Below are 25,174 nucleotides of genomic sequence, written 5' to 3' on the forward strand. Positions count from 1 at the left end.
TAAAAAAAGAATAAATCTTTGCCATCACAAAGCTTTGTGATTCGATCAGCTCCCAAGCATCCTTTACAGTCACAGATTATTCTTTACATTTGCAGATCAGCTTGTAGAGCACATTTGCATTTCATTCAGGAAGCAGGGGCACTGGTATGAAGGCCTCCTTAGCTGTCTGTGCGGCTTTCACAGCAGAGGAGACTCAATAAATCAAAGTTCACCTGAGGCATTTTAACAATCGGCTGGGGGAATGCGTGACTCTCTTTCAAGGACTCCATGGCCCCCTAGGGATCGCAACCCCTAGATTGAAGACCTCTGCCCTAGTGTTAGATCAGGCTTGCATGAAATTGTTTTCTGAATTGAGAGAAAGTATGTGTAAAGCTCCGGCTTTAAGAATGCATGATTACACAAAGCCCTTCATATTGCTTTGTCATGAGCGTGATGCATGTTCTTGTCTGTCTTGACGCAGGTCTATAGAGGTGTAAACCACCCAGTACCATATTTTTCAGCTACTTTGGACCCCGTTGCAGCAGCTTTACCAGGCTGTCTGCGCACAGGTGTAGCGGTTGGACAGTGCCTCACACAGTGTGAAGTTATTGTGATTGGACACCCTCTAACAATTATGGTCCCTCACTCCACTGAAGTTTTACTTACAAGGACAAAGACCCAGTATTTGACAGGTGCCAGATTAACTCGCTATGAGATGAGTATCTCAGGGTCACCTAATGTGTCATTGAAAAGATGCACAGTGCTTAACCTGGCAACCTTACTTCCAAATAAAAATGTTGAAATTGAAAAGTTGGAAGATATTGAGCATGATTGTTTTGAAGTAACTAATTTGTGAACAAAACCGAGACCTTATATTACAGACACCTGATTGGAAGAAAATGAAAAAATTATCTTTGTTGATGGTTCCTGTCTAAGAGACAATACAGGAGTACCGAGAGCAGGAGCAGGATATGTTGTGTGCACAATTTCTGGTATACTGGAAGAGTCTTGGCTTCAAAGAGTATATTCTGCACAGGTAGCGGAACTAGTAGCCCTTACTAGAACGTGCCATGCTTCTGGCCAGATTAAAGTTACCATCTATACGGATAGCAAGTATGGATTTGGGATAGTCCATGACTTTGGCCAGTCCTCTTCTGGTTCAACAGTGAGAAATGGTGAGAGTTGCTTCAAGCTATACAAATGCTGAAAAGATTGCCATGGTGAAATGCAGTGCACATCTGAAATCGCAAGATTTTGTGTCAATGGGTAATGGATATGCAGATCAAGTCGCAAGGTTTTGCGCATTGAACTGTATACCGTTCAAAGATAAGTGGGAATTGTTACCTGAAGAAGATGAAAAATGTCCAAGTTTTGCATTGCATGTGATAGATACATTGGGATAATTGAGAATACTGCAGAATAATGTTGACAGGGAGGAAAAACGAACATGGAACAAAATGAAATGTGTCCAGTGACAGGATGAAATGTGCGTTTCAGAAGAGGGTCAATTGGTTTTGCCGAACAGTTTGTTGTCTCAAATGGCTAGGGTTTATCATGGTCAAACACATTTTGGGAGGGATGCAATGATTCGCTTTTTTTAAATACAACTGGTTCAATCCAAGGTTTAGACAAGTTGCTGAACTAGTTTGCCATTGTTGCGTCGTTTGTCAACAAATGAATGCGGGAAAAGGGACAGTGGTCAATTTGAACCACATTGGAAGAGCAGGAGGCCCATTCAGCAGAATGCAAATGGACTTTATTCAGATGCATATGTATGGAGGTTTGAGATATGTGTTGGTGATTGTTTGCATCTGTAGCCATTGGATTGAAGTGTACCTTACACAAAGAAATTACGGCCTCACAGTAGCGAAACTACTACTTAGGGAACTGATACCACGTTTGAGTTTCCAATCTCTTTCGAATCAGATAGGGGAAGTCACTTCAACAATGAAGTAATTAAATTACTATGTGCAGCCTGAAACATTGAGCAGAAGTTGCAATGTAGTCACCGCCCTGAAGGTTCAGGACTAGTGGAACAGTTGAATGGTACCTTGAAATCAAGAATGGTGAAAATGTGTGCGTCCACGAATCTGAAATGGCCTGACACACTGCTGTTAGTTCTGATGACAATGAGAAACACACCTGACAGGAAGACAAGATTGCAACCGCATGAAATCTTCATGGGCATAGCAATGAGGTTGCCAGCGGTTCCTGCAAATGCTCTTGTGAACATAACAGATAATATGTTGTTGGACTACTGCAAAGGTCTGGCTGATGTGGTTCACTCTTTCTCTTAGCAGGTGGAAGCCACCACACTGCCACCAATCCAAGATCAAGCACACATCCTGAGAGCTGGTGACTGGGTGATGGTCCAGAAACACGTGAGGAAGATGTGTTTGGAACCAGGGTGGAAAGGCCCTTACCAGATAGTTCTGATCACTACCACAGCTGTGGAGTGCGCTGGAGTTCCGAACTGGATACACGCCAGCCACACAAAAAAAGTGGCATGTCCTTTGGACAATGAAGAGGAGTTGTTGAGAGTACCAACAAACCAACAATGACCAAACAAGCCTCAGAGCTGGAAAGAGAAGAAAGAGGAACTGAGACCGGATCTGAGCATGTTGAGAACGGTTCAGTCACTCCTGTAAGAGACAGAGGAGAAGACCTCTAGGAGGGTGACAGTGAGCCAATCTCATTTGAGACAGCAGGAAAGTATAATCAGAGGAGGGCTCTCCCAGAAGTAGACGATTTTGAGAGACAAACAGAGCAAACGCCAGACCCCGAGGAGGAAGGAGTTGAGGTGGATCAAAGCCAATTTTATCTGACTCCTCCTGAACCAGTTACAGGTCCGTCAAGAGAAAATTCTGCAGAGCAAGAAGAAGTTTAAAGTACAACCCTGAAAAGAGCATTGACCAAGGGTCCACTGAAAGGGGATAAGTGGCCGGAGTCACAAGCAAAGAGAAAGGAAGCAATTGTTGTGACAACAATTGAGGAATAAGTAGATACGAAAAGGAGAGAAGATCTGAGTGAAGGAGAACTGAATGGAGACCGAAAGTTGAAAAGAAAGAAAATAGCAAGTCGAAGGTACGCAGGTCGTGAATGGGCATATGTAACAACAAGTGAATGGCAAAGAGAATTTTTTTCTTTTTTGTTTTGATTGAGACATTCCAAGTCAATATTTTGGCACTTGAAGGAAGCTAATGAACTGAAGTGTTGAGACAAATTTGAGAAAAAGTACAGGGAAAAAGAGAATGTTGAAAGTAACCTGATTTTGAGATGTAACCTAATTTAACAAGCTGCAAACCGATTTTGACAAATGATCCTGGAGGTGAGACTGAAAGCTGTAAATAACTTCTGAAAGAAGATTGAAGATTTTTGTTTTTGATTTTGCTGCATAGTTACTAATTTTTTCACTTCTACTTTCTGATTCTTTACAGATCATGAGCAACATTAGCCAGCAGGGGAGGAAGAATAAGTGCTGTAAATACATGAGTATTGGTTTGGCAATTGTGTGTGTGATATTGTGCAGGATATTGATTGTGGGTCTGACTGTTCTTGGCAAGAGTAAAGCCAACCATATTTCAGCTTTAGAGACAACTACTGCATTAACAGCGATGGAGAAGTTTAGGTTAGATGAGAAGTATCTGCACGTAGACAATGCACAAGGAGAGCTTTCTTCTAATGTCTTCTATCGCTTATTGAGTTAGTATGTTGAGACAATGGATGCGAGGAATTGTTATGTGTGTACGCAAATTCCTTCATCAGTTGAAAAAGGAGTTACGTATCATAGTTTTCACCTTACCTATGGGATAAGTTGTAGTTTGTTACTAACAAGATTCTGTAATCAGGAGTATATTCAATATTTCTATTCTAACCACGATGTAGTGTTTTCGTTTGTCCCCATAATTAGATACCTGAGTAGAGTAGCTAAGGACAATGACATAGTATTAGTGAGAGGATTCTTTGAGCCTACATTAACTTTTGGCACAGCATATGCGCACAAAAATAATGTTACATGCTTGCTTGCACCATTAGAAAAGAGGTTCTTAGATCAGACAGATGACAGGAGAAAGGCATTAATGGAGAAGTTAGGAAAGGGTTTAGAGAAAAGAACTTTTAGAAATGATTATGCTTTTAGTGAAATAAGAACACCAAGGAAAATTAGCTTTAGATGTGCAACACGTTGGACAGCTTTGTGTATACAGACCTAAATCTAGCACTGACACGTTATTTGTGGGAATGAGTGAATGTAGACAAGTGTTTTTGTTTGAGAGTAAATGGACATTTATGTTGAATGGACAGGATCCAACGATTCCTGGTATATATTACATTTGTGGACCTAATGTTTATTACTGTCTTCCAAGAGGATGGTATGGCACATGTTAGTTTTCCCAAAGATATTCCAACTTGATGACTTGAAAAGATTTCGGAAAATGACTGAATTACATCACATTAGAGAAACAAGAGAGTATCCTTCTGGTATAATGGGAGATATCTTTGGAGCAATAATTCCTTCAGTAGGAGTTGTTCTGAACTCCATAAAGATTCAAAGGTTGTCTACTATTGTGGAAAACATTTTGACAAATTTTTCAGAAGCCATGATTCTAATAGATACAGAATTGGCTTCGGAACGATCTATGACTCTTCAGAACCGCCCTGCGTTAGTCATTCTTTTAGGCATTGCTGCTCGTTTATTACTGATCATAGTATGGAAATTAGAAGCTTACTTACTAATCTGACTAATGAAAGTGCTGATTTGAAATAAGTGATAGAACCAGGTGTTTGGGAGAATTTGGCAAATGATTTGTTTCAGTAGGAAATTGGCTCAGCAACATTGGGAAAGGGATACTATTTAAAATCATGCAAGGGATATTGATTATTGTTATTTGCATAATTTGAGCATGGGGAATATATACATTTTGTAGGAGGATCAAATTGAAGACAACGAAAAATTATCAGGGGAGAGAAGAAACGTAAAAGGGAAAATTTGTTTAGGGAAAATTTGAAGAGGGAATGAAAATTTGAGGGGCTAGAGATGACAGAATGTTAGCTGAAGCAGAACATTTGTGTGAGCGGATTTAGTGTGATGACGCATTTAGTCATCAGAGGAGGGATTGTTAACACTGAATTTTACTAATGAATATTCATGTATTGTGAGTGTTGAATTTGCATAGAAAATGAATTAACTTACAGAAAAATAATGCACACATTTGAAATTGTGCCCAGCAGAGTGGCCGTCAATGTTCACAAAGTGTACTTATTAATGGCTTATTGATATAAAGTGTTGAGCTTATGTTTGATTAATGTAGTAATATGTCATATTAAGGGTTGTGAATTATGTACTAACTTTATTATTCATAGGCCTTAGTGAGGTCTTGGGCCTAGATGCACGGCCACATGTCAAGCTGCATTTCTTAATCGACTTATAAAATGGCTGCTTAGAGAATTAATTTGTGATTTTCCACTGTGCTGACCAGGTGCTCGTAGCTGAAAATCTTTCTCATGAGACCTGCTTGCTAGAAGATGATGTACTAGTTAGGATACAATGTATAATGTACTATGTGTAAAACTGACCTTCCCAGGAGAAGACAATGGCTGCACTGACTGGAGTATAAGCCGCAACAATATTGATACCTGACATGCCCAATGGTGGGAACAGGAGAAGAGGAGCCAATCATCGACATGTGAACCGTGTATTAGTGAAACTTGTAAATTTGGGGTTTTATTTTCATTGGACTAAATGCAAACATGTGATTCTTTGACCAATAAGGATGTGGGAAGTAGTTTTAGGAAATCTAACTTAGCCAGACTGCACAAAGAGGAGATAACGCCATTATTTTCCTGACCGTCCCAAGAAGAGATGTGCTTAACTTTATTGCTTAAAGAGACTTTGTTTGTTCTGAACTTTAATGCTGAAGCCTGATGCCTTGATGTCTGAACTGATGTCCTATTGACGAAGACTGTCACAGCTAGCTGAACCATATTGCCGACAGTTATAAGACAGAGTTACTGATAGTTATGTCTATTTGCTTTTGTTTCTAGGTACAACCTCTAATTTTGATAGAGTCATAGCTAGATGTTTTCCAAATTTGTGTTGACTAAATTGTTTAGCATGAAGTCCAAACATGCTATTCTAATCTGATGTTAGTTAGGGTTCTCACTGATTATGCTTGCTACATGTAATAACAGTTGATCTCTTTTCTTTGCTGATTCTAAATGTATGTTATTTTGTTTGCACAGTTATTCTTGCTATTGATTTGTACTGTAACCCTAGAATGTGTAGTGGCTCAAGCTTTGATTAGATTGCAATTCTTTTGGTGCTTTGGTCTGCCAGTATTGTTTCTGTATGCATATCATTTGATTTTGAGACTGTTATGTGACTTTAGCATTGTTAATATAGGGAAATAAACATTTTAACTTTTACATTTACTGACTCCTATTGATTGCCGATGTCATTGATTGTTATTGCTATTGATTTGTATTGGTACAGTTTTACATGGTGGGAACTACTCGAAGCACAGTCAAAAGTTTAATCGGCCTATACACGTCTCCTTGTAAGTTTACAATAAGGTCTGATGCGCGAACAGCTTCATTATCGAGCCCTTGTCGCAGATACAAAAGTGTATCTCAGCGGGCTCAACCTTGTTAGTACAAGGGAGCTCTTTGTGCTTATTTTTTGTTAAAGGAGTAGGGATATTGATTTTAAAATTGTCTCGGGGTGCCCATACTCTCTTGTCATGCTTTTATTCCTGGGCCCTTAGACAAAGTTAAAAACTGAATTGTCGGGGCGTGGCCTGCAATGGAGTAAGACACAAGGCATGGCATTTGTGCACTGGAGCTCTGTGGGCCCCAGAAGCTATCAATTTTTTGGGGGGGGGCGTCAGACCCTGCAGTCGTGATCCCCTGATAGCCTTGGTCCCCGGGGTCTTAGTGTACCTGCCAACCCGCTACTCACATTGACACGCAACTGTAGGATCCTGAGCATGAGCTCCTAGCCGAGGCGGTGTCTGCTATCTTTGTGGAAGACCCCGGCTCGCTTGGCTTGGCCATCCAAGCCCAGAAGCCCAGCAGAGCTCACAGAAGGGGTAGCCCCCCTCCCGACCGTATTTGCCTTAACCCCTGCTGACACAGAGTAGGAGGCAGGGGGCAGACGCTGCTGTCCTGAGACCTTGTTCTGGGCAGGCCTCACCATCTGGGGGGACTCGGGTCGGCAGACCTACTCCTGAGCCTCAGACTGACTGCATTTGTGGCCTAGGGCATCGGCTCATTCTGCACTATGGGGAGAGATGAGGGTGGTGAGACCTGAGAGAAGACACAGAGCTCCTGACTGCACTGTACGGGGGTAGGTGACCAGGAAGCACATCGCGGCCTTGATCCTGCAAGGGGGGGAGCATCTGCGGATGGATAGGGGGGCAACCTCCACACCAGAAAACCTGATCCTACCAGAGCTCTAGTGATACTTACCCCACCGAGGCCCTCCCAGTTGACATGGCGAGGTCTTTCTCTTGCCACGAGCCGGTGGGCTGGAACACACAAGAACTTACCTGGGAAGCCTTTTTGAATTGTTCTATTCATTAGCTCCAAGGATGGGCCTGGTACATCTGCCCACCCCCCCACCCCCAGATGCACCCTCCTGTAAGCCCCTGCACACCAAATTTGCTCTCAGAGGGACTTTAGGCTGCATAGTTAAGATTGTAGAGCCAGGAGACAGGCAAAGAGATCTCGCTAGCTTACAAGGTCATCCTCTTACATAAAGAAACGGCTCTTCCTGCATGGTGAGCATTGCACCTTGCCCCACACACAGCCAACATCCGCCTCTCGGCTTAAGCTACCCTATCCTGTTGCATTATGGGACTCCTGGCAACATCTCAGCCTTATTTACCTAACTGTCATGTGTGATTACACAAAATTACATAGACCAATTCTATAGTGACATTAAACAGGAGATAACATCACTCAAATCTGACTTTAAAAGCTACCATCATGAACTGAATAGGGACATCACAGCAGTGGGTGACAGAATTGATGATCTAAAGCACATAGTGGACTTTTGCACTGAAGACCAGGAGGCCTTATGGAGACATGTCAATTCTCTGGAGGAGCAACAAATAGAATTGCAAGTGAAACAAGAAGATTTGGAAAACCAGGCCCAGTGCAACAACCTTAGCACTAAGGGGGTGCTATGGTGTGCGGAGGGTGAGGACATGGTCACTTTCCCTAGAAATCTCTTACAGGCACTTTAGGTTGCGGAGGAGGGCCAAACCCTTGTCTTTGTTAGAGCCCACTGCGTATTGTCAGCACTGAACCACTCAGATGCCTCCTGAACATCCTTACACACATCCAGTTTTTTTCAAGAAAAGGAAGCCATCCTCAAAGCAGCTTGGGGAAGAGCGGACATTGTTTTCCTGGGCCATATGATCCACATTTTTCAAGCTCTCTCCCAGCTGACACTCAAAGAGTATTGAGATTTCAAACAAGTTACAGCAACACTCCCAGAAAAAGGAATTAAATATCCATGGACACACCCTTTCGGGCTGATCTTTCAGTGGAATGGTTAGAGGAAGATGGTCCACTTACTCTCTGAGGCAAAGCTTCTACTCTGCATACTTGCTAATGCACAGGATGACAACCTAAAACTCTCCTAATCCTCTGGCTCTGGTAATGGACAGCTGGCTTGTCAAACTGTCAGAGGAGGGTTCTCAAGCCATGCAAAAGTAGTAGAGGCATCCACCTCAGCAAAAGAAGCCATCATCACCCACCACCATGAAACAAGAAGCCCCACAACTCACTCTCGATGACCCTAGATGGCTTCCAGACTGACATTTATCTTTGCTACTCCCAAACAATGCCCTGCAGGACCACCAAGAAGCTTTCTTTTTCTGTTGCTGGACCCATGGTCTGGAGCCTGAATGGTCCACCTCAGACTATTACTTGCTCTAACCATGCCCTGTTCTTTCCTTACAGGTTGATATCACACATTACTGATGGTTGGGTGTGCAGTGCTTCCCCATATTGAGGCAGTCTCTGTCGAGGGTGACCCCCACCAGGAAGGCCTCACACCAGGTTCCAGATCAATCAACCAATCTTTATTTGTAAAGTGCAACTACTCACCTGTGAGGGTCTCAAGGTGCTGCTGGTGGGTCTGGGCCTCATTTGAAGAACCATGTTTTTGAGGTTCTTCCAGAAGATGGTAAGAGATAGGCTTTGCCTGAGGTGCGTGGGCAGGTTGTTCCAGCTCTTGGCTGCGAGGTATGCAAAAGAACTTCCTCCGGTGGTAGTTTTTCGGATACACGGGACGGTAGCTAGTGCCTGCGGGGCAAAGCAGAGGGGTCTGGCGAGGTTATGGAAGGAGATGCAATGGTTCAGGTAGGTCGGTCCGATATTGTGCAGGGCCTTGCAGGTGTGCGTGAGTAGTTTAGCCCAGATGGAGTGGCCCAATATGTTTGGCCCTGTTGGACTTGTTGTGCCTCTTCACCTCCTCCTCGACCTTGCAACTTCCCCTTATTTCACCCTCACCATTGGTACATATCCCCCAAAGAGCCAGACCTTGACCATCCATGCCATGGAGCACGATAACTTACTAACCCCAGGTGACTGTACTCCATACCTATAAGACCCATTGGAGACTATGACCCCCTTTAAACTTCCTTCCCTCAATCTTCGAGGATTTAACTCTCCCAATAAACAGCAACAGGTATGGTGCTATATACGTCAGTAAGACTCAGTGTCATTTTTTTTATTTTTTACAAGAGGCGCATCTTCTTCGTGTTGACTGCCATTGCATGACACACCCCAGATATCCGTGTCAGCAATGGACATATGCACCCACCAAAACACTGAGAGTCATCATCCTTTTTAAGAGAGGCTTTTACTCCAAATTGGTTAAGGCCACTAGAGATCCAGAGGGGAGATTCCTAAAACTGACAGCAGAAAGAGGCAGGACAATACTGACCCTTCTCAACCTCTCTGTCAGAAATCAGTTACCTACAGATGCCTACATTAAACAAGTCCTTAGTGATCAGCTCAACGCAACAGGGGAACTCGTTGTAGGGGGAGACCTCAACTTAGTTTGTAATCCTGCTCTAAAAAAGAATTTAATGACGCCGGCTTGGTTGATGCCTGGTGCTATCTCCACCCTGATTAGATGGATTACTCCTATCTCATACACCTGTCTTATTCGTGCATTGATTACCTGTTTGTGTCCCACTCACTTCTCAGAAATGTAAACTTTGCCCAACTTTCGGATATTTCCATTTCAGATCATGCACATGTAGAGCTTACTTGGGCACCACACTCAGGGAAACCCTGCGCCCATCTGCATTAACGCATATCCCCTCAACTTCTCTGCGATCCTGTAGACAGAGCCTCAATTGCACAGGCCATCACTGACTATTTTACACCCAGTGCTCTTCCCTGCCTTTCACCCTACATGCTCTGGGATGGCACCAAGACAACCATCCTGGGACATAAGTCTACCATCTCCATTGCCAGGGTTTGTGAGGTTTGTCTCCTTGAGACTAACCTCACAGGGGAAATTCACTCTTTGGTACAAACTGACAAACAACACCCCACAGTGAGAGCAAAGTGACCATTGGAAATTTTATGAGGGCAACTTTGGCCACTCCGCACTTAAAATGCGGAGAGATCCCTTCTAGCCCTTGAACAGAAGGTTAATGAAGGCAGGGACAAAGTAAGCAGCCTTCTGGCTCACAGACTAAAGCAACAAAAGGCTTTATATAGCTAAAATACGCACACAGGGTGATAAATGGGCTATCAGGGAACAGGACAAACAGGAATCCCTCTGGGCTTTTTATCAGCACCTATATGCTGCAAGGGGGAGGACCACATAGCCATAGATTCCTAAATTCAGGATTGCCCTTGGCAGCCATTGGCAACTACAGTTGCTTAGGACCTAGAGGAACTCTTTAGTATGGACGAGATCCGCCAGGCAGTCATAATGCTCCAGAAGGGGAAAATGCCTGGCTCAGATGGCTTTACGCCCACGTTCTATTGGGCCTTTTTCCCTCAATTGCATGACCATCTACTCACTCTCTTTATTTTTTATCTCAGACCACTAGCCGTACCCCAGCGATGTCTCATACTGAGATCACTCTCATTCCAAAACAGGGCAAAGACCCTACCTTTTGCTCCTCTTACCGCCCGATATCTCTTTGGAACATTGATGCAGAAATATTCACTTATCTGCTGGCGAACCACTTCAAGGCCCTCCTGCCTGGCCTAATAGATCCTGAGCTTTATAAAACACAGACAAGGCTCTGATAACCTCCACCGGCTTGCCCACTTAGTGGAGAAGGCTCTTAGACATGACATCCTGGCTTTACTTCTGGCATTAGACACCAAAAAGGCCTTTGACAAGGTGAGCTGGCAATTCTTAAGACCAGTTCTTGTTAAAGTAGGGCTAGGCCCCAATATGCTCAGCAGAATTCTGGCTTCCTATACTGTGCCCATGTCAAATATCCGGGCTAATGGTCACTCTTTCAGACCATTCTCTGTTTTTAGGGGCACCAGGCAGGGTTCCCTTCTTTCCCCCATGTTGTTTGCCCTGGTGGTGGAACATTTATCAATTTGAGATAACAGGCATCCATTTTGGAGGGCAAGATCACAAGGTCTTACTTTTTGTGGATTACCTCCTGCTGGCTTTAACCAATCCGGATATCTCCCTTCCAGCCGTGGTCCAACCACTTCAAGCCTCTGAAGCCATTTTCGGCTACAAAGTCAACATGCAAAAGTCCCAGGCGTTCTATCTTACCATCTCGCTCCCATGCTACCACACCTCCAAGCGCTAGCCTTATTTCACTGGGTGCCACACTCATCAGATATCTTGGCCTTACTGTTACTAACTACCTCTTCACACGGATGCAGTAGAATTGGCCCCCTCTCCGCAAGAAAATTCTAAAGGATCTCCGCGGATGGGGTCCACTCCAAGTCTCTTGGTTAAGTCTCATCAGCGCAGTTAAAATGAACATACTTCCCCAGCTCCTTTATCTATTTCAATGACTCCCCACACCCATCCCACCTGAGGATATTCACAAACTCCAAGGGAACCTTTGCACATTTATATGGAGAGGGAAACAACCCTGAATCTCCAAAGCGCTGCCTATGCTGCCTAGAGACCAAAGCGGGTTGGCATGCCCCAACCTTTAGGACTACTGTTGGGCAGCCCACCTCAAATTTATTTCAGAGTGGGTAGTTAGGGAAAGCGAGAAACATTGGACACATATGGATAGGGTGGTGGCCTGTAGGCCGCTGAGGTACTTGGCTTGGTTCCTGAGGATCCTTCGACCGTGGAGTGCCTACTTAGCTACTCCAATGTGGACGGTACTGGAAATATAGGATAACATAGCAGTGAGCAGGAACCTTACAACATTCCCTTCTCCAAACACCCCAGAAGCATGCAACCCAGATTTCACATCCATGCTGTCCCGGGATTCCTTCCCAGACTGGATCAGGGGCGAATGTAGATACTACAAGACCTTATCCAGAGAGGCACAATCAAGTCTTTTGAACAATGTAAAATAGACTTTCATCTCCCTGAGACCACACGGCTCCTAGGAGACTTCATCCACATATGGTGGGCTTGTTCACACATCACTGTATTCTAGAAAGAAATTCTTATTCACATCAAAGGTACATTGGGATACCTCATTTCCATGGACTAACAAAGTTGTTTTGGGGTTATGCCCACTGGCGTTACTTGCAATGACACATGCAGACTGGTGCAAAACATGACGGGGACAGCAAAACAATTAATAGCTCTCACCTGGAAATTCCCTAAAGCCCCACCTACTGCAGCCTGGTTTATGAGACTATGGCACACTCTAGCGATGGAACACATGACGCAAAACTATCTGGCTCTGATGGAAAGTTCCTGCGGCTTTGACAACCACTCATAGATTTCGTGTCTAAGCTGAAATATCTTAGTTTTCAACTACCTCGACTCGTCACTCTACATTTGTTTCACTGATCTTTGCAACTAGAGAAGGACTCCTTTCTTTTCCTACTGTAGACCCTTATTCAATGGGCTGCCCACTCAGGCCCACTTGAGGGATCCATTCCTATATCTGCTGCTTTTTCATTCTGTACCATATTTGCATCACTCCCACATTGCCCCCAGACTTGTACCCCACGTTGCCCCCTCCTCGCCTGTTCCTTCATGCATCCTTGTTGCTCACTAGTTAGACATACCATCACCTTTCACTCGATGCATGGCAGGACTAACCCTCCCCCCAAACACCCTCTTGCCCCAGAGGTTAACTGTGGACTCCTCTGCCCGATCAGTCATTACTCCTATCTAGCTCTCATAAACCAGGCCTCACCTGATTTACGCTTTTGTCCTTTTGTGGTTACCTTATCGCTCTGAATCTCTCATGCTGCAAGTCCAGACCTGTCCTATGCTACTCAATGTGGACGGATGACAATTTGTATTTTGTCCTTCCTTTGTTTAACAACTGCAATGTATAACTTTGCGAAAACGTAATAAACAGAGTTTGAGTAAAAAAAAAAACAATTAATTTTCGCCGCTATCAGAGATATATTATGTACTCTGCATGAAGGATCAGGTCACTATGCTTCAGGCTTGGTGTGCCTGAACTGGGTCGCTTTGCTTTAGTCAGAACCTAACTCTTGAGATCCCTTACTGGAATGTTTCAAAATAATGGAGGCAATCCCTCTAATTCCTGCACCTATCTGGTGCACCAGTGTTTTAACACACACATTCATTCTAACCCGGAAGCTGAGTGAATACACAATCAAGTTTCTATCGCCCAGAGAATTTCTGTACCACAGCAGTTGAGCACAGCAACTTAGAGCTCCACCATGACATGGTTTCACACACTAGTGTTGTAGGAACAGAGGTACATTTCATTTAGGCCAGTGGTTCTTAAGCCTTTGACTTCTGTGGAACCCCACTTAATCCTTACTGGAATCCAGAGACCCTCAGTGAAGCATTAATGGAATCCTGGAAGCCAGGGACCCCGGCCGTAGCAATTTTGATAACTTTACACACAATACACAGAAATACAGAAACAAGCGTTTATAAAACAAACATACAATTAATAAAATATTTTATTTAATTCACAAATATGTATTTTAACAATCTACATTTTAATTTTAATGGGAGGGTTGGAGCTTTTCTAAGTTCAATTTAGGTTACCTATCACCCATACTGTATTCTGTTTGATGCGCTTGCTCTGCTACCACAAATCAATCTGAGGATACCAACTAAGGCCCTCATTATGACATTAGTGGTAAATCCTGCTTACCGCCACGCCGACGGCCGGCAACTTACCGCCCCCGCAGTGGATATCCATTCACCATATTATGACACACATACACCAATCTGACAGAATTCAGCCACACACACAAATCCGCCAGACCAAAGGTCAGTGATAAACTGGTGGTATCAAAACCCACTCCGTTACGCCAACAGAACAACGCCTACCACATTATGACCCACGAATCATCACAGCGGACATTCAACGGCGGTAAACCATTGGCGGTACACACCGCCGCTCTCAGAAAGGACACCTACAAACAAAACAACCCTACATTGAACAATTTAAATAACACACACCTGACACCCATACACACACCACACCCACACCACTATAAAACACCCACCCACATTACCCACAACCCTTTACCATTTCAAACCATTGCCAGCAGAGAGACACCAAGACCACTGAGACAACTAGAGGAACACACTATTCACACCTATACACCACTCACACACCACACATCACACACCCAAACACATTACCCAACACACCCTCACAAACACACCTCACACAACACCCATGGCATCACAAAGACACCCCGTTTCACAGAGGAGGAGCTAAGGGTCATGGTGGAGGAAATTATCAGGGTAGAGCCACAGTTATTTGGAGCACAGGTGCAGCAGATATCGATAGCTAGGAAGATGGATCTATGGCGGAGAATCGTGGACAGGGTCAATGCCGTGGGACAGTACCCAAGAACTAGGGATGACATCAGGAAGAGGTGGAACGGCCTACGGAGGAAGGTACATTGCATTGCAGCAAGATACCAGCTCACTGTACAGAGGACTGGTGGTGGACCCCCACCTCCTCCCCCACAACAAACAGCATGGGAGGAGCAAGTCTTGGCAATCCTGCATCCTGAGGGCCTAGCGGGAGTAGGAGGAGGACTGGACTCTGGTAAGTCATCTCTCTACTACTACCCCCTACCTGCATGCCATCACATACCCCCACCCCCACCCTCACTCCCATCACTCCACTCCATCCCACACACCTCACCATCACATCTCACTCATCCCAATGCCAAGTCGTGCATGCTCTACCGATGCATGGACACCACTCACAGCCCTGCATGGACACTCATCACTAAAGCATGCACACTATAGAGAACTAACTATCCCACTATACACCAGCGTACACAAGTGAAAGCTGCCAGGGCAAATCCAACCAAAGAGGGCAAGCCCGGATGCACAGTATGTCAGACACAGAAACCATAACACAATATTTATATCCCGACAGGTACCCCAGCCAATGTCAGCTGGGAGGAGGTGCCAGCACTATTTAGAACCCCCGCTGAAGAGGCCCACAGTGATGAAAGCAACTCAGGTCTTCAGGATCTGGATGACCTACCTAGCCCATCAGGGACCTCTGGACAGCCGGTTACCCAGGCCCAGTCACACACCACCACAGAGCCTCCCCCATCAGGAAACACCACCACAGCACCCACCCAGCGTACCCACACCTCTGTCCCCAGGACACGTCAATCAGCATTGTGTCTACTTCTACAGTGACCCCTCCCACACCGCATACCCAAGACAATCAGGGACCTGGGGTCAGTGGCAGTGGGCACACGGTTCAGGGGACAGAGGCACAGGCCAACAGGGAAACTGGGAGGAGTGCTTTGCACTAGGAGTAGGACAGGCCCAGGGAACTTACTCTCCAGGAGGCACTTACAGAGATCCTGGGAGCCTATCAACATTCCCAGGACATGATGGGCCAGATCCTGGACAATGTGCAGGAGAACAGGCGGCTGCAGGAGGGACAGTACCAGGGATCAGGGAGGAATTGCAGGCCATCAACAACACCCTGATCTCCATAGCAGGGGTGCTGGCAGACATGGCCAATATTATGAGGGAGGCAGTCTCACACCAGTGGGCCCCTGCCACTAGCCAGACATCTGAACAGCCTTCCATTTCCGCTGCCGCTAGTGGCCAGGAGGCCCCACCACAGGACTCACAGGCCACCAGCACCCCTCCCCCAGCAGAAGGAGAACCACCCCACAAACGTTCCCTGCAATCCAAACAGAAGCCAGAGACACTTGCCAAGACCCCCACCAGGAAATGAGACACTCCTGATTGGCACCCCTGTGTCCCACCCTGTCATCCTGTCCAATTTGAACTGCCATTCCTCCCCTTCCTATGTCCCCTTGGACAATGCACCTGTGGTACAAAAAGATTGGAACAATCTCCTGAACTTTCCTCCATCATCACCCCATCCTATTGCACTTCCCCCTCAATATGTTTGCACGTCAATAAACACCCTTAGCAAAAAAGAAGTTTGGAGTATGTCATGTATACAAAATATGTATTCATTGAAGCAGGTACCAACATTGCAAATCAACTGCACAGAAAATGAGCATAGATTAATGACCTGTAGCTGGCTGCAGTGATCACACCTGGAGTATATGTGAGATCACCAACATCTGCAAAATGAATTGCGAGAGAGAACAGTAAGTGGGCATAGAAGTTGAAAATATCAGTATGCCATTGCAACACAAATTAAAACAAATGTCATTGAAATGTGAACACTATCCTACCTGTGTGTCACTTGAAGTATTGTCTGATCACAGATGTTCTGTTGTCATCCTCTTCATCCTCTGCCTCCTCAACCTCACTGTCCACAGGGTCCACAGCTGGCACATGGGAATCTCCTCCTCCTGCAGGAATGGGACATGGCGTCTGAGGGCCAGATTATGCAACATGCAGCATGCCACCACTATCTGGCAGACCTTCTTTGGTGAGTAGCACAGGGATCCACCTGTTAGATGGAGGCACTGGAACCTGGCCTTCAAGAGGCCAAAGGTCCTTTCAATTATCCTTATTGTTCGCCCATGTGCCTCACTATAACGTTCTTCTTCCCTTGTCCTGGCATTCCTCGCAGGGGTCAGCAGCCATGATAGGTTGGGGTAACCAGAGTCACCTGAAATATTGAGGTACATCATTTAGCCATATACACTATACCATATGGCCCACACCATACCCATACACCAACATATACTGGGTCGGGACCAGGGCTTACCTATTAGCCACACCCTGTGCCTCTGTAGTTGGGCCATCACATGTTGGATACTGCTATTCCTCAGGACAAAGGCATCATGCACCGACCCAGGATACTTAGCATTGACGTGGGGGATGTACTGGTCCGCAAAGCACACCGTCTGTACATTCATAGAGTGGAAACTCTTCCAATTCCTGAATACCTGTTGATTCTGGCGGGGGGGGGACACAAATGCAATATGTGTTCCATCAATCGCCCCAATTATGTTGGGTATATGTCCCATTGCATAGAACTCGGCCTTCACTGTGGCCAAATCTTCAACCTGGGGGAAAACAATGTAGCTGCACATGTTTAATCATGGCTGACAACACTCTTGTCAGCACTATTGAGAACATTGGCTGTGACATTCCTGCTGCCAAGCTCACTGTCACTTGGAAAGAACCAGTTGCCAGGAAATGGAGCACTGATAGCACTTGCACAAGAGGGGGGATCCCAGTGGGGTGACGGATACCAGATAGCAGGTCAGGCTCCAATTGGGTGCACTGCTCTGTGATTGTAGTCCTGTCCAGTCTATAGGTGAGGGTAATGTGCCTGTCCTCCAGTGTTGCCAAGTCCACCAGGGGTCTGTACAAGGGGGAATGTCTCCATCTCCTATTCATCCGCAGCGGTAGCAATCTAAGGGACAAAAGAGTGAGGAGCCGGTCACAAACTGAACAACGGAGGTACAACAGAACTTTGTATCCTGTAAACTTGTAATGGATCATTGTGATGTGTCTAGTATGTCCTAATATCTCCTGTGACGCAGTATTATTCCAGGGCTTGCTCCCCCCGAAATGGCGTCCACCTGTCCTGTGTGGAGGGACAGGTAGAAGTGAGGTCATTCCGCTCACGTTGTGCGCTGTTGCAGGAGGTGGTCGGGAACCGCTGTGCAAGTCCTCATTGGTTATAATTGGGCCCTATGGGGTACTTTGGCCAATAGTGATCTACGCCGGTGGTGACGGTATGCACCACCACGGACGTGACCGCCATTTTCTATCTGATATCTCACTTGCTGCCTGACCTTGCAGAGGGGAGGACCTATACTGCATGTTCTGCTGTGACCTGTGTCAGGAACCTACCATGGCCCATGTGACCGGGGAAAGGGCCCCAGCCTTCACTTCGCAGAGTTTGAGAGACTGGTGGATGGGGTCCTACCCCAGGCCGGACTGCTGTATGGGCCTCCAGACCAACAGGTGAGTACACTGTGGGCATGATGCATGTGGCACATGAATGCACATAGTTGCGTGTGTGAAGGCCTCGTGTAAGAGGGGTGGGTGGATGTCCTCTGGATGGCATACAGGTTTTGTGCTGGGCCATGGGTGTGTAAATGGTGATGGAAACTAGTATGGTGGGCCATATGTTTAACAGGCAGGACTGTTTATCTAAATCTATTTTCCAGTGTGTATTGCCTCTGCAGGTCAGCGCCCATCAAAAGAAGGGTATATGGCGTGCCATTGCCAAGGAGGTGTGGACCCTGGGGGTCTATGGCAGGTGGAGCACCCACTGTTTGAAACTTTGGGAGGACCTGAGACTCTGGGCACGGAAGATGGTGGAAGCCCAGCTGGGGATGGCCTCCCAACGAGGAAAGGGTGTCCATCGAACCCTGACCTCCTGATGGCCTGCATACTGTCCGTGGCCTATCCTAAGCTTGATGGGTGCTTGAGGGCATCACAGCAGCCACAAAGGGGTGAGTACAGTGCCCATCATTACAACTTACGCATGGTAGGGTGGTATCCGGGTGGGGGATGTGTGTCAGTGGGTGCCCCTAGGCCAGGCCTGACATTGCAGCATAGGTCCCCTGGTGGCTAGGGTTCAGAAGGAAAAATCTTGCAACCTAGCTCGTAGGCATCCACTACTGGTCAGGGCTGGGTGGGTCCCAGGTGTGCTGCATTTGGCGGTGTGTGCCCCTCTACATGCCTTGGCCGCTAACTATTTCTGTGGTAGTGCAGTGACATATTGCGTAGGGCTGTTCCCTGTGTGCAAGGGTGCTGTGTACGCCAACGATGGTGTTGGTGCAGCCACTGACCAAGTGTATCCTTTGTCTCTTTCCCCCCCGTTTTTGTTTTGTCATCGTTTCCTTATGTGCATTAGCATCATTTGGAAGAGGAGCAGAGGCACCGGCAACGGAGGGAGCTGCATCCCACAAGACCCAGGAGCATAGTCCACCGACTGTGAGGGCACCAGTGGAAAGGAGGGCGAGGGGAGCACCACGGCGGAGACTGGATGGGACAGTTCTGACACAGTTACCTCCTCTGATGGAAGCTCCCTGGTGGTGGCGGACACTTCTGTGACCACCCCAGCTACATGTACAGCTGCCACCCACGTACCAGCACCACCCTCCCAGTAGCCCCTCAACAAGTTGCCCGTGCCTGCTCACCCAGGAGTGTGGGCATCTCCTTCACCCCAGGCACCTCAAGCCCTGCGCCAGTGAGCCCAGCCGTCCTGAGTGAGGAGGCTATTAACCTCCTGAGATCCATCTCTGTATGGCAGTCAGCCACTGTGTATGCCATCCAGGGGCTGGCAACCCAGATGCAACAATCTAATGCATTCCTGGAGGGCATTCACACTGGCTTGGTGGCCCAACAGAGATCGATTCAGGCTCTGGCCTCCTCTCCGATGGCAGCCATTGTCCCTGTTCCTACCGTCCCCCCTCCAACTTCCACTGCCCAGTCCCATTCCCCTCAACCCCAACCCATCCCAAGCACACAGCCAGATGAGCATGCACACAAGACAACACCCAAGAGTGTCACAGCCAAACACAAGCACCACACTTCATCCCACAGGCACTCACACAAACAGCATCCAGATTCAGACACACCAACATCCACTATTTCCACTGTCTCCCCTCCTCCACTTCCCACCCAGTTCCGTCCACACTCACACCTGCATGCACTACATCATCACCCACTGCCAGCATCACCACACCAAGCAGAACACACACCTCACTGGCAGACACCTCCACAATAGCCATGCACACGTCCCCTGTGTCCTCTCCCACTGTGTCTGTCCTCTGCCTCCTAAAATACACAGACGCAAGCACTCAGACACCCAACAACCATCCACCTCACAACAGCATACAGCCCATGCACCTGCACCTAAAAGCAGCAGACATACACCTCCAACGACGGCTCCCTCATCCTCCACTCCCATTCCTTCTACCTCTTCCCGCCCCAATATCCCTAAAAACTACCCCTCCCCATCCTGCACGTATGGCCAGGGTAGGAAGAACCCAGCCAAGCATCTCAGCCACACAGTCCATGGGCTGAGTCCACACTACACCCACTCGTGGTGGAAAGGGATCCAGGCCACATGCCCTGAAGGGGAAGTGGCCTGCACCAGCCAGCCTAAAGGGAAAGGAGCCTGCCCCAGCAGGCAAGAAGACCAAGGAGCCAGCCCCATCAGGCGAAAAAGGGAAAGGAGCCTGCCCCAACAGGCAGGACGACCATGGGGCATGGGCCTGACATTGTGACGGAGCTCCCGTCCACCAACCATGGTTGTGCAGCCATCCAAGGTTGCAGGGGATGGGCAGGAGCCTCCCCTCACCAGCAGCACCACCACTGTGCAGCCATCCAAGGTTGCAGGGGATGGGCAGGAGCCTCCCCACACCAGCAGCACCACCACTGTGCAGCCGTCACCGCCGGCGGATGGTATGTAATCCTGCCTCCATGGGCTGCTGTGCAGCCTGCCCCCACCAAAACCAGTGGGCAAGACACCCACCTGAGAGACTGTGGCCCAACACTCCCCAGGAGCAAGCATAGGACAGGTTGCCCCCTCCAGAAACAGTGGGTATGAGACCCACCTGAGAGACTGTGGCCCATCACTCCACCGGAGCAAGCACAGGGCAGGTTGCCCCCTCCAGAAATAGTGGTGGGTATGACACCCACCTGAGAGACTGCGACCTTGCACTCCACAGGACCAAGCATAGGGCATGTTGCCCCTTCAGAACCAGTGGGTATGACACCCCCCTGAGAGACTGTGGATATGCTCTACCCAGGATCAAGCACAGGGCAGGTTGCCCACTCCAGAACCAGTGGGTATGACACCCACCTGAGAGACTGTGACTTTGCACTCCTCACGATCAAGCACAGGGCTGGTTGCCCTCTCCAGGGCAGGTGGGTATGACACCCATCTGAGAGACTGTGGCCCTTCACTCCCCAGGATCAAGCACAGGGCAGGTTGCCCCCCCCAAGAACCAGTGGTTATGACGCCCACCTGAGAGACTGTGACTTTGCACTCCTCAGGACCAAGCACAGGGCATGTTGCCCCTTCAGAACCAGTCGGTATGACACCCCCCTGAGAGACTGTGGCCATGCTCTACCCAGGATCAAGCACAGGGCAGGTTGCCCACTCCAGAACCAGTGGGTATGACACCCACCTGAGAGACTGTGACTTTGCACTCCACAGGTCCAAGCACAGGACATGTTGCCCCCTCCAGAACCAATGGTCTTGTTACATCTCCCGGCTGAGGTGCCCCGTCCCCTGTCCCCCTGAGGTACCTGCCTGTTTACCAACTGATACCCCTGCAGTGTTCTTTCCATGTTGAAGCAGGTGATGTGTGTGGCCTTGGACTTTGACCTGTGGCCATGTGGCCTATGCAAATTGTGGACTGCGCTGTGTCCCTATTTCTGTACATATGTATATATCTATTATCTTGCCTAACTTTTTTTTCCTACTGTGTTGATCTCATTACATTCACTTTTGCGAAATCGTTTTGTCCTTGCATTATTCATCCGAGTTACGGGGTGAAGTTGTTTTTGTAATGCAGAAGGTTGTGTTCATGGTGTGTGAGCGAGGGAGGTGTGTTGTGGGTATGTGTGTCACTCTCATTTTCCTCCCCCCTCCCTTGTGTGCTAGGCAGCTGTACTCCCCGTCATCGTCTTCGCTGGCGTTGGTGTTCGTGGTGGAGCAGAACGTAGATCATGGGGAAGACATGTAGTTCAGGTTCCATGGTGGAATGGTTCTTCCCTGTGTCTCCAATGGTGAGTCCTTTCCCTTCTGTGCTCAGTTTCCGCCAGGCTTTTGATGTCAGTGGTAGCACCCCGGAAAAGGTGGCGGTTTCAAGGGTCTTAATATGGTGGGCGGAACATTGACTTCCACCTGGCTGTAGGCGACTATCGCCGTGGTGGCTGTTGTTTCTGCCCTGACTTTTGGTGTGGTACATTGGCTGTCTATCGGAGATATTTCTGCCATGGTCATAATTTGGTAGTAGTTACCACCGGCCTGTTTGGCGGTATTACCACCACTTTAACACCGACCGCCAGGGTCGAAATGAGGGCCTACATTTTTTGCCTCTAATTTCAAATTCGTTCACATTTACAGAACAATTAAAAACTTATTTATTTATATGCACTTTTTTTATCTGTTTATAAAATGTAATTTGCTAAGCACTTGCAAACCACCTGAGTAGGCATTGTGGACCCCCAGTGGTCCCCGAACCACAGCTAGCCAGAGGCTTTCTTAATGGCCTATTATTATCAGAGACATCACTTCTAGTGCCACAATGCCAGGTGATGTCACATATATTAAAAGTTATGCCTTGGGGGCATGGCCGAGGCGTCAAGATGGCAGGCGCACTTTAGAAATGCTCCAGACCCCCCATCATCCATCCTCATTAAAGCCCTGTTAACCCAATTTTTTTATGCCTAAGGCACCGTGGGCACTCTAAGGTGATCCGGTACGACGACCGACTGGCGTAACCGACAAGGCGGAGCACCCAATTGGTGGCCGTCACTGAGTACGTGCTCTGAGGCACTGAAAAAATCCTGTATGAGCGGCTGAGGTCGGGCCATCTGCTGCATGGACCGGCCAGGAGAGCACTGAGCGGAGAGCTGCCTTGGAGGGCCAATCTGGCTCAGAGGGCTGGGCGGTGGTGGGTCCCGATGTGGGACCGGCCTGGAAGAGGGATGCAGCTGCCCCCGCAGACACTGCAGTGAAGAGCAGCAAGCGTAATTCCACCTGTCGAGGTGGCACTGAGAGCCTGTTGGGGCGGGGGGGGCCTGGACCTTGTGAGACCGGTGGCATTTGTGGCAGCCGCCACCAAGCACAATATGATTCGCTCGGTTTGAGGCTTCACGGTGGCCAGGTGTGCAGAGTGGGTTCTGTCCAGCCGCCATGTGGCTCAACCGGAGATCAGCTAGCAACTGCTGCCTGCCGAGGCGGCGTTGAGGGCCTGGCAGTCCCGGAGGACGGGGCATTGGTGAGGCCCAACGTGGAGCAGGCTTGGAGGAGGGGTGCGGCCGTGCCCACAGATCGGGCCCTTATGCTGCACTGAGCAAACCTGTGGAGGAGGTAGGGAGAAGGAGTGTGGCTGCGAGCGGGGGAACTTGATTGCAGGGTACCCCCTACTTGAGAAAGTATGGTGTACCCCATTCCTGCGAGATCTGGCTGGAGCAGCAGGGAGGGGGTCCACCTTCCACCTGCCTGTTTGATGATCCGCACTGGAGACAGTGGCACCCGGTATACTGAGGAAGACATTTTGAATCAGAGTTAGCCGCAGTGTGGCACTTTGGGGGAAGGGCAGCAGCACATACACAAGACAGTGGGAGAGATAGACCGCCTTAGCCATCGTGCCCGGGGTCCAGGCCAGTCGTGGCCTGGTAGACTGAAGGTAGAGCCCAGGAGACTCGGACAGAGAGTCTGTCCCCCTGGGAAGCGAAGGCATAACTCACAAGCCACGTATCTGGAACACCCAGATGAAGAGCCCAGCATAGACTTGAGCTGGGCCCTGGAGTGGCACATGCTGGACCCCAGAGTACTTCTTTCTGCTGCTGCAAGTTGTAGAACAATAGTAGGCCATAATGGGCAAGGATAAACTTGCCTGGTCAACTTCAGTGCAAAGACGCATGGACCAATTCACCACGGGCGCAAGCTCGACCTCTACCAGAGAGGGTGGCCCGGAGGGAAGTCCCTGCATGCAGGAGACTTATCTACCATTCTCCGGACAATACACTCCTGCCAAACGGCAGTAGAGACAAAAATTGGGGAGGTCAGAGTTTATGTGGCCCTGGTGCGTCAGGATCTTTGCAATTTAGCAGCAAGGATCATGGAAGCGGAACCCAGACTGTCCAGCGTGGAAGATTAAATGAGTGCCCTTAAATCTCAAGTTTCTCAGCTTCTAGTGCATATGTCCGAGTTACACTGTAGAGTAGAAGACGCAGAAAATTGCTCATGATGCAATAGCATCTGCATAATTGGCATCCCTGAAAACACAGAGACATCCTCAGTTGCCTCTGACCTGGAGGACTGCTTTAAAACTTGGGTACCGCCAAACCGCCTCACACCTTGGTTTGCCATAGAGTGGGATCATGGAGCACTGCAGGCCAGGCCTCCCCGGGATCATCGCCGAGGCCAGTGATACTTCGATTCTTCAATTATAAGGACAGGGACGCTGTACTACAAGCGGCCCGGTCCCAGGGCGAGCTGCACTTCAATGGAGTGAAGGTCCTTGTGTTCCTGGATTACACCAGAGCGGTCCAACAGCAACGTCGTTCCTACGCAGAAGTCAAGCAGAAATTGAGGGCAATGGAAGTGCCTTACTGTCTTCTCTTCCCAGCTCGCCTCAGAGTGGTACATGCCAATAAAACCCATTTATTTTAGACTCCTACAGCGGCATGGGCATGGCTGACGGAGGAGAACCCGCTGACATCCTCTGGATGCGACCCCTGCCGGTGCCATACGGTACCCGGCCTGGTTAGCCAGCCATCACGTCCGAAGAGCCAGCGACAGCACACTCATTCCAGGAGGCGTATAACGCAGCGAGGGTCCCGGTCGGGTTTCACCTGGAACACTTCCGGGATGGGACCACCTTCCCGGCTCCTCCTGGAGAAACTGTCATAAATGACTCCCAAGGGGCTTTGGTGGAGCTA

The sequence above is a fragment of the Pleurodeles waltl genome, chromosome 4_1 (genome assembly GCF_031143425.1).
Source record: "Pleurodeles waltl isolate 20211129_DDA chromosome 4_1, aPleWal1.hap1.20221129, whole genome shotgun sequence".
In the NCBI taxonomy this organism is placed as follows: Eukaryota; Metazoa; Chordata; class Amphibia; order Caudata; family Salamandridae; genus Pleurodeles; species Pleurodeles waltl.